Here is a 15,775-nt window from a genome sequence, read left to right on the forward strand (position 1 = left end):
TGACGGTCGGCCTCCCCACACTTCCCAGTCCCCCACACTTCCCTGCCAGTTCTGAAAGGGCGCTATAAAAAGTGAAGCATTTTGTTCTATGTATGATTTTAATATGAACACGAAATTAAAATATCTCATCTTTGCTTTATGACTTGCTGCTCCAGGCTTTTTTCTATCTCACAGACAGATTCTTTTATCATCTTGCCGCAGCAATAGGCACATCCAGAGAGAAAGAAATGAGGCACAACGAGACCTGCTCGCAGGGGCTGTCAGGGAATGAGAGCAGGTCTCGATGTGCCTCATTTCTTTCTCTCTGGATGTGCCTATTGCTGCGGCAAGATGATAAAAGAATCTGTCTGTGAGATACAAACTGTTAGATCAAAGACACGGTCTGAGTCAGTCAGCGCGATTGCACCCTGTTTCGGGGCCCCCGGGTCAGGCAGCACCTGACGGCTGGCCTTCCCACACTTCCCAGTCCTCTCTCCGGAGGACGTGTGCCCCCTTCTGAAAGCACCTAACGGCCGGTCTCCCCACACTTCCCAGCCACTTCTGAAAGGGAGGTATAAAACAGTGAAGCATTTTCTAAAGACTCCGGCCGGGAAAATGGAATCTAGGACCGAGGTCCCAGCGTTTCAGCCTGGGCGAGTTACCTTATAGCCTCTCCTGCTTTGGGTAAGAACCCCTGTATCTATTATTTAAAATATCTATCTCAACTTTGATTCATCTAAGCCAAGCTGCCTGTCCCATACCCCTAAAAATCCTAGAGAGAATCCCAGACAGAAAGAAATCAAGCACCCCGCTTTTAGCAGCCCCTGCGAGCGCGATCGCCTTCGCATAGTTGTGAGTCCCTGCGAGTTCGCCTGCTTGTCAACAGCTGTGTGTAAACTCCCCTACCCTCATGCGGGAGCGGGCTCGAGCACGCGCAGACCCTCTGTCTATGATGGATGGATCTTTTAAAGTTAAGGGATTTTTAAAGATTAGCTTGTACACTGAAAAAAGTATAACATTGACGTTGTTCATTCAATGTAAATTTCGTCTTTCGAGCAACTTAAAATTAGTCCATTTAGTACTGTAGCTCGAAATATTTGGTTTTAGATCTCAATCAACGTAAAAAAATTGTTTGTATTAAAGTAAGTTGTGTTGGAAGGAACAAACATAAAAATCCCATTTCAGTTAACTTAATATTTTTAAGTGCTTTTTGATTGACCCTCCCATCTTAGCTGTGTGGGAGGAGCCGTTTGTATATTCTTCTTCCGTTCGAACTTTCCAGAGTGCTGGCTCTCCAACCACCGGAAATTGTAAAGAAAAACACTTTCCCGAGTGGAGTGGACATTGTTGTACAGGTTTGGTCATTTACAGTAGCGGAATTTTATAACGGAGGATTTCTGGTAAGTAAAGCTGTTTCTCAATTGTTAATTTTAAGTATCAGAATTGTCGCATTAAAACTTTAGTTGCATGAAAGCTGTAGAAACATTTAATGATCTTGATACGCCACGGTCATATGTTACTGCTTTGCGTGTGGTATTATTTTATATGCATTTGCAGTTTTTTTTTCCATTAATGAAAGAATAGATTAAAAGTTATGTTGTCTTAGTATTAGAAGTAGCATTTCAATGTTTAGTAGTTTGTGTGTAACACCGCAGAATTTCCTGTTAATTAAAGACATTCGCACAACAAAGAAATGGCTTAGGGACGGTTTTCCGAGAATGAATTCCCGACATTATGATAGGTATACAGTATATTTAATGGATTACCAAATATGCTTATTTTTCCTCTTGGTACAATGCCACATGTGTTCTTTCCGAACCGTCCCAGTACGCACTTTATGGTTCATATGCGCAGTGTAGGCCAATTTCATTTTTGGAGCCAAAGTTAACAAGCGCGAGATTCACCTGGAAATCTTAAACTGTTAAACCTTAGCAACATTCCGTGCTACTTTTGTCTGATGCTGACAGACACCGTCACAGTCACTCTTACGATTGTATCGAAACTAGGGACCCTTCGTTTTCAGTAATGGAGTTAAAAAAAAAGTTTTACGCGGTTTGCGGAGGTTTTAGAGCGCCAGGCGGTGTTCACGCAAGAACCGGTGGGACGCAGGGAGTTGAAAAAAAAAAAAAGAGGTGGTTTTGAGTGGAGCGAGAAAGGCGAACGAGCGGGGTTATCCGGCGAAGAGGCACGGGATACTTTGGGATAGCACTCCCGATGGCTAAAGGGTAAAGAAAGTGCTACATATTTTGTTAATACAGACAATTTTGTTATCTCTTTGCCCTCGTTTAACTGCTTGGTGTCCGTTAATAACAAACAACTGTAGCCCAGCTAAGTTTCAGAGTTCCTTTAGTTTAATTTTAGTAAACTACAAAAAGAAAAATGAAGATTTTTAAAAATTATTTTAATCGTTGTTTGAGAAGTTCACGGTTAACCGGCAGAGCGCAACCTGTATGTCTGTTGTGATTGGTTGAGCGAAGGTCTGTTTCTGCAATGGGACTGGCCAAAAGGATCAGATGGGGAAGACCGGGAAGTGACTGGGGAGGTGCGTGACTCCAGCCTTGTTTGGTTTTGAAAAAGGGAAACGAGAAAAAATAAATATAACATCGTAGGCCTAGTTTATGCTTTTCCACAATACTAGGTGTGTTTTATTTGCGTTTCTAAGATGCTAACACGAGTTTTGATATTTACATAAGTTTAAACTTGAGGTAAGCAAAAATATAAGGCAGATGTCTTCCTTTACAAAGTACCTGTTGTCCTTTGCAGTGGGCCCTTAGCAGACCACAGTGACATCCCGTAACATCATCTTCATCTGGAAACTGAGTATTGATTTTGTTATATAATATGAAATGTAGGAAAATACAAAATTATATTTAGAAATGATCCAATATTAGTATTTTATGTACTGTTTTTTATTAATATTTATTATTATAATGTTTCTGAGATCCATGATAGGTGATACTGCTTAGTAGGTCAAGCAATAATATGTTATAATCCAAACATCATTAATAAAAATAATAATAATATTAACAGACAAATTAAAGCCTTATATATACACCCCTCTGTTTTTTGCAGTCATTACTTAAATGTGGAAATGCAAAGAATGCAGTCATTCATTCCCCAGAAGATTTCAACTACTTAAGCATTATAGACTTTATCATCAACAGTATGGAAGGCGCTATCTTTGCATTTATGAAAATTGCCCATGCTCAAGCAAGACATGGAATGCTCTATTGAGCCATATTTGTAGATGCCATCCTTCACCACATGTCTCAAGGAAAGATATATCAACTTTCATATGCTCCATTTGTAACTGCACTCCACTGTCTACAGAAAATGATTTTTTTCATCACATTGGCCAGCATTTAAAAAACCATGAATTAGTCACTTGTATATTTCTTGGTTGTTCACACCAAACCAATAGTTATGGCAGTTTTCACACCCACAAATGGAGAAAGCATAATACATGTACAGTTAAAGATTTCAAGCCTGAAGTACTTGGTAGAACATCATTGTGTTCTTCAGTTGATTTGGTGAGTAACACCAGTCCTGATGTGAATGAAGATTTAATTTGTCAAGACAGTGCTGTAAAAGAATGTACAAAGTTAACAAAAGACATTGAACTAAAGTTTGCTTCATTTCTTTTAAAATTGGAAAACAGTTATTTGGTTTCAAGTGTAGCTATTAACGAACTATTGCAGGAGTTCCATTATCTTTTCGGGTCTGCATCGGTTTCAATCACTGAAAAGACTATTGGTCAGATTTTAGGTGTTCATAATTGTGAAGTAGATACATCAGTTATTCAGGAGTTGGCTTCTGCGCTTTGTACATTAAACCCGATTCAAGCTGCAATTGGAAAAGATGGCCCGTTGTCAACTCCATGGAAACGCAAAAAATATTATAAGCATAACTTCAATGTAGTTGAGCCTGTAGAATGTATAATTGATTTAGAGTGTGGGAAATCTTTTCAGTACATCCCTATACTAGAAAATTTGCAAACAATTTTGAAATGTGAGCATGTGATAAGCGCAGCCCTAAACTTAAAAGAGAAGTATCAGCCAGTACAGAGTGATAAACAGGTATACAAGATTTTCTGTGATGGGCAAAATTTTAAAAGAAATGCCCTTCTTTCACATGAGTGTGCAGTATCCTTAATATTGTACATAGATGAATTTGAAATTTGCAATCCTCTGGGCACATCGCGCAAGAAACACAAAATTTGTGCCTTGTATTGGGTTTTAGGCAACTTGCCATCTGGTTATCATTCTTCATTGTCATCTATTCATTTAGCTGCACTGATCAATAGTAAGGATTTAAAGAATTACGGATATGAGAGAGTGTTGGAGCCTTTGGTCAGTGATCTTGTCACATTGGAGAAACATGGAGTGTTTGTTGCCAGGTTGGGAAAATGTATAAAGGGAACTGTGCAGTGTGTTGTTGCTGATAATCTTGGAGCCCATAGTATTGCCGGTTTTACAGAGAATTTTTCAAGTGGTTATGTTTGCAGGTTTTGTACAGGTCAGAGATTTGAGTTCCAAACAAAAGAGGTAGGGAGTGGAGCATTCTCTTTGAGAACAGAGGAGATGCACAGAGAGCACCTTAAAACACTTGAAGAGTCATTGGACAACCATTTTGGTGTCAGGCAGAGGTGCATCTTGTCTGAAAAGCTTTCACATTTTAATGTTACTTCTGGTTTCCCACCTGACATTGTTCATGATTTGTTTGAAGGAATAGTACCTATGGAAATTGCCCGATGTCTTTCTGTTTTCACTTCAAAAAAGTATTTTACTTTGGCCTTTTTGAATGAAGCTATTCTAACGTTTCCTTTTAAATGGACAGATAAAACAAATCGCCCTCATTCAATACCACCTGCCTACTCTGCAAAGAAGACAATTGGTGGAAATTGCCATGAGAACTGGAGTTTGATAAGATTTTTTCCAATACTTGTTGGGCAGAAAGTGCCTGCTGATGAACCCGCCTGGAACCTCCTCACTGACCTAAAGGACATTGTGGACCTTGCTGTAACACCTTTTCATACAAAGGAATCAATTGCTTATTTGAACTTTAAAATCATGGAACACAGGTCAAGATTTAAGGAACTTTTCCCTGATGCTAATCTGCTGCCCAAACACCATTTTCTTGAGCATTACCCGGAGCTGATAATTCAGTTTGGGCCCTTAGCGTCTCTTTGGACTTTGCGATTCGAGGCAAAGCATAGCTTTTTAAAGAGGGTTGTGAAACATACTACTTGTTTTAAAAATGTGTTGAAGACTTTGGCAGAGAAGCATCAGTTTCACATGGCACAACAGCTTTATGTTAGTAGTGTCCCTGAACGTCTGTTGGTGGCTAATGTTACTTTTGTGTCTATTGACCTTCTAAAAGAAGACATTGCACAGGCTGTTAAATTAAAGCAACCAGACCTGCAGGATGTGTGCTTTACTAATAATGTCACATATGATGGAACCACCTATAGAATGGGAATGATCCTTCCTCATGATTCACTTTCTGGACTGCCAGAATTCACAGAAATTATCCATATGATTGTCAACAAGGACAAGTTGCTTTTTGTTGTAAGAAAGCTTTGCAGTTGGTACCAGGAATACTACCGGGCCTATGAATTGAAAGTGTGTCCCACAAAGGCTATTGATGTGCTTGAGCCAAAAGACCTTACAGATTCGTACCCACTGGTGGACTACAGAGTTGGAGGAATGCGTCTTGTGGTGTTAAAAAGATATATACACATATAAGGTCTGAATTCTGTCAGCATTTGCAACTCTTGTTTACTGTGCCTGTTCTTTTTACTTCAGTGTAGTCTGTTCAGTGACTGTGTTAGACATATATTTTTATAATCTAAAGTATTTTTACATTTACTCCCAGTGGCTAAAGTGAATGTTATGACTTTTAATGTAACCATTTTAATATGCCAGTACATGGAATTGACTGCTGTGATGCCCAGACTACTTAAAATGTTTCCCAGGGTTAATTGTAGCCACCTATTTAAAGGCATCACCTTTTGGCAACAGTGTGTAATTTTTTTAACAGCTAAATCCCAATTTGGCCGTTTGGGATTTGCACATTATTATTATCGAAAATATAAATAATATCCAAATTAAGGTTAGTGGGGAATTTACCGGTCTTACTTTTATTTGCTTATGCAGAATTTTGTACACATTTTATAGCGTTAATTAAAGTTTTGAAGCATTAACCCTCCACCTCATATTTTGCTCTACTTATCTCTTGATATCATTCTGTTTCTGCAGGTTGTAATGGCAGTTAAAGCTGTTAGACTGCTTGTTATCCTAAAAGAGGACAACAGCATTCGGATGGACCTTGAAAATGGTATCCCTGACAATGTTGAACAGTTAATTGAAGACGTGAAGAATTCTTGTGGACTCGAAGAAAACATAAGGCTGCAGTATAAGGACATGGATTTTGGCACATTTGTAAACTTGACCTCGACTTCAGTAATCCGTAATCTTACAACCCTCAAAGTCATTCACCAAAATCTAGAATCTACATTAATATTGTTAGAGCCAGTTGATACCCCATCCTGCAGCACTCATCCTGCCAGCCAAGATGATGATGACAGCTCAGTATCTACAGCTTCAAACGATACAACACTCAGCTGTTCTTCGGAGATTTTGAGAACACAGCAATGGCCAAAAGAGTTTCCCATTCCTGTTTTCTCCTACAACACTGAATTCCAACTGGAAAAGGGAAATGCTGAGTATAGAAAAAGTCAGACTAGAATGACTCCCAGTTCAAAAGTACTGTCCGATATACTAGATAAAGTGGCTGAAGAAATCTACAAATACAAAGCGTATCCTACTGATGCTGACTTTAGTGATGTTGCAAAGGCACTGACACAGAAACACCCTTGCTTAAGAGAGCCAGGTTCTTTCAACGAGAACTGTGGTTGGAAGCAAAGATTTAAATATAAGATGGGTAATTATCGTACTCTACTTCGTTCAAATTGCTCATCACCTGAGCTAATAGTGAATTCTATGAAACATAAATCTCATGATGATGCCCATCCAGCAAAGAACATAAAGAAAGCAAAAAGAGCTGAAGCCAACCATTATCCCTCACTCCCTACTGGTGAAACTCCTGAAAGTCTGGAGGAACAGAGAATATCTCTGCTGAATGAGGTAAAAAAGAAGAAGAATGGAAATGCAGTAAAGATGATGATGGCCAAGACATTCGGGTACAGGAGACAGGAAATTGTGAATAAACAGCCCAGGATTGAGGATGTCGTTGAGAGATGGCCAGCACTTTTTCAGGTGGATGAGGTATGCTGTTTTCTGCTCATATACAATTTTTATACTGCCCTTCAGTAATATTGGCACTTTTGGGGCATAAAACCAAAATAGGGTAAAACAATTATTTATCTTCTTGATCTTTCATGCACTCTCTCTCAGATCAACGCAGAGTTTATTCGGATAACAACAGTTCCTCTACAAGTGAGATTCATCTCTCAATTTGACAGATACTCTACTCAGCTACTGGGAATGATGAGGAGCCAGGGTGGATCCATTGGGGGAAGGACCAACACCATCCTCAAGGTTCTAAAACAGGTACAGTATTTTTTGTTGGTCTTTGTCTTTATTATAGCAACTATACATAACTTTGTTTCTTTTAATACATGGAAGCAGTAAAAATGATCTTTACAGTACTTATGTTAAATGAGGAGTAGCTTTTAATTTTCCATACAGTATGAATTTTCCTATACTGCCATATTGCTAGCATTTCTGAAAAAACAGTTGGAATGCTACAATATAGGTAGCAAATGATATGCTAATGGCAATTGGATCCATCATTCTACATGCCGGCGTAAACGACATAAGGCACCGAGAGTCAGAGGTTCTCAAGGCTGACTTCGCAGCACTAGTTGAAGACACAAAGGAGAGGACCCCATCCGCAAAAATCTTCATCTCGGGTCCACTACCTCTCGTCAGACGATCGCATGAATACTACAGTCGTCTGCTGGGTTTAAACAACTGGCTGAGAGGCTTCTGCGAGAATCAAGACATCGGGTTTATAGACAACTGGGATCTTTTTTGGGAAAGGCCGTGCTTCTTCAAGCGGGATGGACTGCATCCGAATAGATTTGGCGCCCGGGTCCTCTCCGAAAACATCGCTAAGGTAATTCGTCTATCTTGACTGTCTACTTCTACTGCTAACCCCTTACGTAATGCTACTGGTTTGATAGGACATAATGGCTTAACAGAGTCTTCCGTTAAAGTGCACATCATTAATAATCTAATAACAAATCTTAACGCACGTAAAAAATCTAGGCAGTGCGGCATAAACACCAATAATTTAATTGAAATTACTACTTCAGATCAACACTGCATTAAGACTATAAAAACGGATTGTAGATTACATAAAAAGTACACACAGAGCGGCGTTAACAAAAATAACTTAATTTTTGTTCCGATTACCAATAACACGCATAAAATTCAGCTCTGCCCTTCAGAAACATTAAATATGGCACTATTAAATGTTAGAGCTTTAACTAACAAGACATTTTTTATAAACGATCTTATTAGTGATAGAAACATTGATTTTATTGCGCTAAATGAAACATGGCTTAATTCAATGGGGCGGCAGTTTTAATCGAATCTGCCTCCGGATTACAGTTTTACTCGTGCGACCGCCAGGGGAAAAGGGGCGGTTTGGCAAACATTTACTCGAGCCGATTAAAATGTAAAGATGTTAGTTTTGGTAAATTTAAGTCCTTTGAGTATCTCGCCGTTGTTATTCATGGAGATTCTCACGTTCTCGTATTATCCGTGTATAGACCTCCTAAATATAACGCGTCTTTCCTTGAGGAATTCTCTGACTTAATGTCAATTTTAGTTACAAACTATGACACACTCTTAATAGTCGGCGACTTTAACTTTCATGTCGACAATCAGTGTGACCAAAAGGTAAAGGAATTCATGAACCTCCTGGACTCTTTTGATTTGAGGCAGCTCGTAAATCAGCCTACACATAAAGCAGGTCATACGTTAGACTTAGTGATTACTAAAGGACTTAAAGTTGATATAAAGCAGGTCACTGATATCGGTCTATCAGACCATTTCCTTCTACTATTTAATATAGAAATAAAGATAGAAAACACTCATGAGAAGCATTTTGTTAAAAAACGCTTCTTTGACTCATCAGCAGCTTTAAAGCTTACAACTATTCTAAGCAATCAGTCCGTTTATAATGCCAGCTATAATAGCGAGGATAATGTAAATAGTAAAGTGGAAAACTTTAATTCTAAAGTAAGAACTGCTGTTGACATAGTTGCACCTGAAAAGACAGTTAAAAATCCTCTAGTACTGTTATTCCATGGAAGACCCAAAGAGTGTCTGATTTAAAAAGAACATGTCGTAGAGCTGAGCGTAAATGGAGGAAAACTAAACTAACTATCCACTATGAAATATTAAAAGTTAAAATAACAGAATACAATAACACTGTCCGTCTTGAGAGCGCTGCTATTTCTCTAATATTATAAATAACAATGCTAGTAATCCCAGAGTCTTATTTTCAACAATTGACCGTCTGTTAAACCCAGGTAACACAAAGGAATGCCCCCAGAATACTTCCAGTGAAACCTGTGAGAACATTGCTGTATTTTTCACTCAAAAAATTAATGATATTAGAGATAACATAGTATATCTCCCCAACACTGCAGAACCTCCAAAGCCCCGGTACTCCGTTATAAACAAATTAAATGCTTTCACCAGGATAGATTTACCTGAATTACATAGTATAATCTCTCAACTGAAACCCTCCACCTGCGTCCTTGACCCAATACCAACCAGGTTTTTCAAAGAAATATCAGACGTCTAATTGACAATATTCTGGACATAGTAAATTCATCATTAGATACGGGGTCTTTCCAGACTGTCTTAAGACTGCTGTAGTTAAACCCCTTCTTAAGAAACATAATCTTGACCCCTCTGCCTTTGAAAATTTTAGACCCATTTCTAACCTGCCCTTCTTAAGTAAAATTCTAGAGAAGGCAGTCATTATGCAGTTAAATGACCACCTCAATAAACATGCTATTCTTGATACTTTCAGTCAGGCTTCAGAACAAATCACAGCACAGAAACTGCACTTGTTAAAGTAGTAAATGACTTGGGTAAATGCAGACAGAGGCCATTTATCTGTTCTCATCCTCTTAGATCTGAGTGCTGCATTTGACACCATTGATCATAATATTCTTAGAAATCGCCTTAGTCAATGGGTGGGCCTCTCTGGCAGTGTCTTAAATTGGTTTGAATCCTACCTGGCAGGGAGAAAATTCTTTGTGAGTTGTGGTAATCAAATCTCAAAGACACATGATATCCGATATGGTGTTCCACAAGGCTCTATCCTGGGTCCGCTGTTATTCTCAATCTACATGCTTCCGTTAGGTCAGATTATCTCAGGTTACAACGTGAGCTACCACAGCTATGCTGATGACACACAGCTGTACTTATCAATAGCACCTGATGACTCCGACTCTCTCGATTCACTAACACAATGTCTTACTGGTATTTCTGAATGGATGAATAGTAATTTTCTCAAACTAAATAAAGAGAAAACTGAAATTTTAGTAATTGGCAATAATGGATTCAGCGAGGTTATCAGAAATAAACTTAATGCACTAGGATTAAAAGTTAAGACGGAAGTAAAAAATTTAGGGGTAACCGTTGACTGTAATCTGAATTTTAAATCGCATATTCATCAGACCACTAGGACAGCATTTTTTCACTTAAGAAACATAGCTAAAGTTAGACCTCTTATATCATTGAAAGATGCTGAGAAATTAATTCACGCTTTTGTTTTCAGTAGACTAGATTACTGTAACGCACTCCTCTCAGGACTACCCAAAAAGACATAAATCATTTGCAACGAGTGCAGAATGCAGCTGCTAGAATCCTAACTGGGAAAAGAAAATCCAACACATTTCTCCAGTTTTGATGTCACTACACTGGTTGCCTGTGTCATTCAGGATTGACTTTAAAATACTGCTTATGGTTTATAAAGCCTTAAATAATCTCGCTCCATCTTATATATCGGAATGCCTGACACCTTATATTCCAAATCGTAACCTTAGATCTTCAAATGAGTGTCTCCTTATAATTCCAAAAGCTAAACTTAAAAGAAGTGGTGAGGCGGCCTTCTGCTGTTATGCACCTAAAATCTGGAATAGCCTGCCAATAGGAATTCGCCAGGCTGATACAGTAGAGCACTTTAAAACACTGCTGAAAACACATTACTTTAACATGGCCTTTTATAACTTCACTTTAACTTAATCCTGATACTCTGTATGTTCAATTCTTCATAATAACTATTCATGGTGGCTCTAAAATCCATACTGACCCCTACTCTCTCTTCTGTTTCTTTTTCCGGTTTCTTTGTGGTGGCCTGCGCCACCACCACCTACTCAAAGCATCATGATGCACCAACATTGATGGACTGAAAGCCAGAAGTCTACGTGACCATCATCATCAGGTCCTTCCATGAAAACCCTAAATACAAAGAGGACTGTTTGATTTATGTTAAGTAGATTGCCCAGAGGGGACTGGGCGGTCTCGTGGTCTGGAACCCCTACAGATTTTATTTTTTCTCCAGCCTTTGGAGTTTTTTGTTTTTCTGTCCACCCTGGCCATCGGACCTTACTCTTATTCTATGTTAATTAATGTTGACTTATGTTTATCTTTTATTGTGTGTTCTATTTCTCTATTCATTTTGTAAAGCACTTTGAGCTACATTTTTTTGTATGAATATGTGCTATATAAATAAATGTTGATTGATTGATTGATAATGCTCACAGCTGAAAGAACTACAAAGTGCTGTGCAGAATGAACGTGAGAAAACTTCTCTCTTGGGCACAAGTTCTTCTGGTGCATCTCCAGTCTCCCTTTCTTTATCCTCCATCTTGGACTACTGTTCTTTAATCTGTTGTAGCAGTGGAGCCTCTCTGCTGTTAAAAATACTGACTTGGTTAGCTAGCAAGTTGTGTTCTGCATGCCAATCAGTGTTATCATTTTAGAAACATTCCAACTTGGATCTCTCTGCACTGTACTCCGTAGTACTTTTAGCTGCAAGCAATAACCTGCAATTTACTGCCTATTGAAGCATTACAGCTGTTGCTTCAGGTTTACTGCAGTATTGAGCTATATGGAAAATTCATACTGTACAGGAAATTAAAACCGGTATACAGGATGAAAGGGTATACCACCTAGTATTTTGACAGTACTATTTTTTGCATGTAACCCTTTCAACCCCAACAAAGAATTATTTGTTGTGTTTACAGTACTGTAATCTGCCTCCATAATAACATTTGAGTCCTTACACAGGATGTGGACATCAATATTAAGAGAGATTGTATCCTGAAATCGCTCATTGTCTACCTGGGAGAGAAGACTGAGAATCTAATCCGAGAATTCTTGGTGAGTAAAGTTATTGTATTCATAATATCACATGATTAATGCGTTTTTTATTTACACATTTTGATTTATTTTTTTGTATTAATCAAATGCCAATTAATAAAGTTGTCAGAATTTTTACAAACCAAGCATAATTGTGAACATAAACAATTGCCAAATTGTGTGTTTTGTGATATTAAGACAGTTATCATATAAAAATTATATAATGTTGCTACCCTATATAATATGTCGTGCCTTTGAAAACCACCTGTGATTACAGAACGTATTGACATTATTGTAACCAATGAGGTGTATGGACAGAGGCGCTATGAAGGCACCAGATGTCCATAAGCATTGCCAGTATCTGGTGATGTTGGTCAGTCTTACTTTTTCATGATGGCAGATCAATTGTGCTTCAATTTTGTTGTAGTACCTTCATTGATTGTAACAACACTTGATGCTACTGACTTTAAAACAAAATGGAATTATCTGCATCATTATACTAACCAGATGGTTTTATGATGGGGGTTTCTTACAGGTTTCACAAGAGATGGAAGCATCCGGTGATCTTCAGCATGCAACCATGGCCATCGCTGTCTTTAGAGAAGATGAAGATCTTTCTTATCCACCCAAAGACATAGAGGTCATCATCGAAGGAGTTAAGGTCCTCCGTGGTTTGCCTACAGTTACAATGGCCTTCATCATGTTGTTAGGGCTCATCTACGCACTCAACCTCCAGTACCCCAAGGACTTTAAATTCACTTTTGAGGTTGCTCAAAAAATCCTGATGGGGCTCGACACAAAACAAAGGCTGCAAGAGTCCGAAAACTACATTCTGCACTACAGAGTGCATCGTAGACCGTTTCACAGTCTGTATGTAAATATTAAAATTGTTAATTTATAGTTTTGAGTGAATTTTTTTTATTATATATATTCAAAGCAGCCCAATGTTTCTAAAGTAATTCAAAATACTTTATCATTGTCTTGCATTTCATAAGGTGTTGATAGAAGGCCGATGTTGATTACCTCTGTGAAGGTGATTTTGTGACCACTATGTGTTCAGTTGTTAGCGACATATCGTGCATAAGAATCGATTGATATATTTTTTAAAGGTTAATTCTTTCATATTCCAGTTTGCACTGCTAAGTGTTCTTCTGTTCAGATATGCAAAAAGTAAATTTTTTCATTTATTATGACATATTTGAAATTTGCGCACAGTGCTATTTTTGTATATGTGATATTTGTAGAAAGAGGTTTTTGTTGTAGTTTAAAGATTTACACTGCAATGTTTGTGTATTTGCAATAGTTTCCAATAAATGCAAAAAATAATAATTGTAATGAGTTTGTGTTGATGATGTTTCTAATGGGGTAAAAACAGGTTATGACAAATTAACCATTTTAAATTGTGACAACTTAAAAAAAAAGATTTACTTCATTATAAAACAAGTGAATTGCACCCAATCATTCTAAATGATTTGCTTCAACTTAAAAATTGTGGGTTCAATAAGATTAAAAGAATTATGTTGGTTCAGATTGAAAATTTTAAGTGTGAATCATTACCTTAATTATTTTAAGTTGAATGGAGGTTATACTTTTTTCAGTGTAAAGCTTAAGATAACTACTAGTTCAGCCCTTTAAAAATCACACATAGTTAAATAATAAGCCGCAGTTCCCTTTTCAATCACGTTTCAGACGTCTAAAAAATCTAGCCTGGGCTGATTGGTGGCTGATATCAAAAATGTTCACATATATACAGAGCTTAACTTTAGGGTTTATTTTCCGGGGGAGTCTAAAATCAGACAAATGAGCAAAACCCTAATTTCCTTAATTACATTGTCCTCCAGGCTGAGTAATGAACCACGTCCTGTACGTGTCAAGATGCCAGCCCATGCCTGTCATCCCTTACACTATATAGCATGTTTGGTTACTCTTCTTGTGAGTATAATATAATGAAGTATCACCACACTGGTCAAGAGAGACGGATTCCACGTGTGTTTCTGCTTAGCTCATTTCTTTAACCTAGGAGCCTTTTGACAAAAGAAACCTTTGTACATACACTTGTGCACTTAAACGGAGATTTATAAGAAAGCAGGTTTTCTACCTTATCCCAGTTTTGTACGTGCATGTAAAAGCACTCACTGTTACACTAGCACAAAATTTTGATATTTTCTGTCTACTCAAAAAACTGAAATTATTTCTATTAACACAGGTGATAATTAGAAATCATTTTACTATTTTAACTCTTACTTATGTAGACCTTAAAACATATTCTTACCAAAATAGTTCATCACTTCCCAATTCCTGTAACTTCAGGTAATTAGACAGAGCTCCATGACAGGCAAGAGAAGATTATAGGTCAAATACACAGTGTCATAAAATAAAATAAAGTGTGAACACCGCGCAGACCCTCTGCCCATGACGGATGGATCTTTTAAAGTTAAGGGATTTTTAAAGATTAGCTTGTTAAGCTTGAGATATCTACTAGTTCAGTCCTTTAAAAATCACACATAGTTAAATAATATGCAGTAGTTCCCTTTTAAATCACGTTTGAGATGTCTAAAAAATCTAGCCTGGGCTGTATAATTTGTAATTATATAAATTAATATAATTATAATTTGTATACAAATCGATCTAAAACAAGCCCTTTTTCTATTCAAACTCACCCCACATTTTAAATACAGGTATCTTCAGCTGACCCTACGGAAACATCTTGTGGAAGCAAGCGGCCCACATGAGGGAGGGGGTGACGGTTCCAGCAGGGGCCGATTTCACACTTCAGCTGTGTAAAGTGGTGGCTGATACCAAAAATGTTCACATATATACAGAGCTTAGCCTTAGGGCTTATTTTTCTGAATTCAAACTCACCCCACATTTTAAATAATCAAATACATGTATCTTCCATCTCACAGAAAATCCTCAAGCAGCAGGTGATTCAACCTTTCCCAGCAGCAGTTTCTCAGAGAGAAAGACAAGCAGATCCAGTCAGCTTTCAGCAGCCCCTGCTGTCTCTCTCTCTGCACACAGAAAGTAACGTCAGGCTCTGCAAGCGCCCCACAAGCTGGACAGGATCTAACAGCCGCTTTGCGCGTACGAGCAGGCAAGTGACTGTAGATGGAAGAATTTAGGTAACCCCATTGGGGGGGGGGACTCTGCGAGTTCGCTTGCAAACAACTGAGCCCGCCCGTTTCGAGCACCCACCCCCACTGGTGAGCCCCGGCGAGATCGCCTGACGGTACTCTCAGGAATGTTTTTGGGGTGAGGGATCTCTGCTGGCCGCGTGGGGCTGTCTAGCTTGTGAAATGAATCTCCCACCCAACCTTCCCAACATGCTGCTGAGGAATTCTTTGCGGGTCGTCTGGTGATAGAGAAAGGTCTTTAAAACACTCTTT

At 38.3% G+C, this 15,775-nt stretch overlaps 1 protein-coding gene across 2 annotated transcripts in view; it reads right to left on the reverse strand.

Annotated features, from left to right (window-relative positions):
- The window catches only part of LOC120526378 (cytosolic phospholipase A2 gamma-like), a 162,774-nt gene that overhangs the window by 132,887 nt on the left and 14,112 nt on the right, over window positions 1–15,775 (reverse strand). The window contains exon 1 of one of the 2 annotated variants that reach the window (XM_039749513.1): window positions 15,252–15,466. The exons of the other annotated variant lie outside the window; for it this stretch is intronic. The gene's annotated coding sequence lies outside the window, so the exon portion shown is untranslated. Of the gene's footprint in view, window positions 1–15,251; window positions 15,467–15,775 lie in introns of those variants that run through there. 2 annotated transcript variants of the gene reach the window in all.

Source organism: Polypterus senegalus, chromosome 3 (assembly GCF_016835505.1).
Source record: "Polypterus senegalus isolate Bchr_013 chromosome 3, ASM1683550v1, whole genome shotgun sequence".
NCBI lineage: Eukaryota > Metazoa > Chordata > Cladistia > Polypteriformes > Polypteridae > Polypterus > Polypterus senegalus.